At 47.6% G+C, this 2976-nt stretch overlaps 1 pseudogene; it reads left to right on the top strand.

Annotated features, from left to right (window-relative positions):
* The first annotated feature begins 1485 nt into the window (after window positions 1–1485).
* Window positions 1486–2976, top strand: part of LOC137968010 (uncharacterized) — a 3201-nt pseudogene continuing 1710 nt past the window's right edge.

The following is a 2976-nucleotide window of genomic DNA, read 5'->3' as shown; positions in this document are numbered from 1 at the left end:
CTGCTGCACAGTTGAGCTCAACTGATGGTATAGTTCAGTTGCTGTTCTCTCCTGATAATGCGAACGCATAATCCTCTTTAATTTGGCCAGTGTTAAATCCGCCTTACCCTCCAAATAACTTCTTAAACTTAACGCCGGATTGATTGCTTTTATCACAGCTTCCTTAATTTCATCCTCTGTATAATCATTCTTTATACCACTCTCAATTTGATGTACTACCGAGGAAAAACTCAACCGATCCTTCTGCGACACGTCGCCAATCTGGCCCGAAATCTTGAAGTCACGTTTGAATTTTGAAATTGATACTGTGGGTTTTTGACGGCCGCCTTAATGTTTTCAGGGGCCTCCGGCAGCTCCGTTTTCTCTTTCGGTACACTTTCTATTTCCTGCGTGCTTAGAGACGACGATAATCCTTTGAGCTTCTCATAATCTAGTTCCTCCGTTTCAAGATATTTATTTAAAGCTCGGATAAGGACCAACCTTCCCTTGCTCTCAGGCGGCAAAGTAATTTCCAGCCTACTACAAACTTCTTTAAGCCTTTGCTCGCTCAAGGTAAACAACGCGGCCTGAATTTCGATCTGTAGACTCTCGATATCTGCCATACTTCAAACAAATAAATCCTTCGTACTCACCAATAGTACAATCAGCCGTCCACAATAGAAATGCTACACTTCACGTCGCAATTAGTCCTCCGTCTACCACAACCAACTCGCACTCGACAAATCAACCAAAAGTGCCAAACTGTCCTTCACAATTTCCGTGCCACTTTGTCCTTCACAATTTCCGGCGGCTCTTCGTCGATGAAAAGCTTCTTTGGTTCGAGTCCTGGCAGGGTCGCCAATGTTACACACTCAAATCAAATCGGAAAACGTTTTATTAAAGCACAAGCTCCGTACTTTTCAACTACTAGTTCACAGCATACATTGCGGTTCATGAGCTTACAGTCACACACTCAACAATAACATGTCACGCAGCCTACCCACCTCAATCGATCTATGACAACATTCAACAACATCAACTCGGAAAAATCAATTGTGCATGAAGCCACGGGCGAACAATCGATCAAGCGAAAGTGAAAGACTTGAAAGGAATCAGCTTCTACCACTGAACTACCGATATTCAGACAGAAAAAAAGTTGTACGCGTCGCTGCTGTTATAAAAATCCCTAGAGAAAGTAATCGAACAAGACATCGTTGGCCGCCATTTTGTTTGTTATTTCGCGCGCGCGCACTTGAAAAAACCTGGGTACAAGCAAAACAATCAACCAATCAGACAAAAGTCTCCTTTGTTAGGTTTACATGGTGAAGTTTACATGAAGTACTGTATTACCGCGTGAATTTTGGTTTGTCAAGACTCCGTCCAGCGAATGTAAGTTCATGTGTTTTTTTTTTTCATTTTATTACTTTTTCCGAACGTGTCTGCAGAGTTTCGCGCCAGCCAACATGATAACAGGACTCTTCTTAAGTAAACCCGCTGACCGGGGACTCATATTCTCGGCCAAACGAGTCGGCCACGTTTTGTGTTTCTTAAGACTCTGCGAATTATCTTAAGGACTTGCTTGTCATTTCTCACCTTACGGAGTTCTTGTAAGTGTCTTCATTTTACTAGCTAAGTCCACTTGTATTGTATTGTCATTTTTGCGTTCCTGTTCGATTGTAGAATGGTTCCTTCATCGTTGGCATTAAAGTTAATTTTGTTCATCGAGAAGGCTGTTTCTTCATGAAGGAACCATGGTAGTCATCGCTTGTACAATCCCCACGTGCGATTTCAAGACCGATGACGTCTCCGAGGCCCTCGCCATTGCTCTCCTGGCAAACCACGGCTTGGCCCATCAGTGCACATTGCCTAACACAACTGGTCCTTCGCTTCCACCCGTTCCTCGTGGTCCAAAACTCGAACGGCCCAAAGTAAACATTGGCGTCCCGACAGAGGAATGGAACGTGTTCACACGCCGCTGGGAAGTTTTCCGTACTGGTTCGGGCATCGATGATCAATCTGCACCCTCCCAATTGTTTCAATGCGCAGAAGATGAGCTTGGTGACAGTCTCCTAAAAGCCAACCCACATGCCGCTTCCAACACTCTACCAGACCTGCTTGCTGCCATGCGTTCCCTCGCAGTAATACCAGTTGCAACTGGTGTCCTACGCACTGAGCTACTGCAACTACGTCAGGAAAGGGACGAACCGTTCCGCGCATTTACAGCAAGGGTTCGTGGGAAAGCCGAAACCTGTGCCTTTAGTACACAGTGTGAATGTGGGAAAAACGTCGACTACACAGACCATGTCATACGAGATGTCCTCCTTAATGGGATATCCGACCCAGACATCCGTCGTGAAGTTCTTGGGACCAAGAATGTTCTTCAGACCCCAGTTAATGACGTCATCACCCTAGTGGAAAACAAGGAGATGGCACGGAACGCCCTCCCGTCATCAACCCTGTCTGCTGTCTCGTCATTCAAGCGCCAACAGGAACCACCGAAAGAGCCCCCTTCGGCAACCCTGTCTCGAGCGGATCAGGCCAAACACTCGGCATGCCCAGATTGCAAAAACCTCTTCAAGATTTTTACGGAGGGGACCCGGGGCTGGAACACCAAACCCCATACAGTGTGCCTCAATTGCTATAGGGTTCGCCGCCGCAGGAAGCGCCTACAGCTTACGCCCCCAGCCCCCCCGCCCACCAGTCAGGCCGTCGAATCAGACCCGATATCCCAAGTTGCCTCATTTACTTCCGGCACTGCCCGCCGGTGACGTCGCCGCAAACATGTTCCAGCCAGACATGGCATCGTCGGTAGATGCGCACCAGTAACACTTGACCACCACATCTTTACTAAGGGAGAGTGGACACGGGCACACCTCAGAGACCACCCCAGAGTCCCAATCACTATCTCCATTGACACCTCAGCCCAGGCCAGATAACGTACGCCCAACCGCACCTCAAACACTCATGCAGAGATCTCAGCCATCGCCGACACTGGCG

The sequence above is a fragment of the Montipora foliosa genome, chromosome 8 (assembly GCF_036669935.1).
Source record: "Montipora foliosa isolate CH-2021 chromosome 8, ASM3666993v2, whole genome shotgun sequence".
Taxonomy (NCBI): Eukaryota; Metazoa; Cnidaria; class Anthozoa; order Scleractinia; family Acroporidae; genus Montipora; species Montipora foliosa.
The sequence above is the reverse complement of the archived record's forward strand: the minus strand, read 5'-3'. Positions and strand labels throughout refer to the sequence as shown.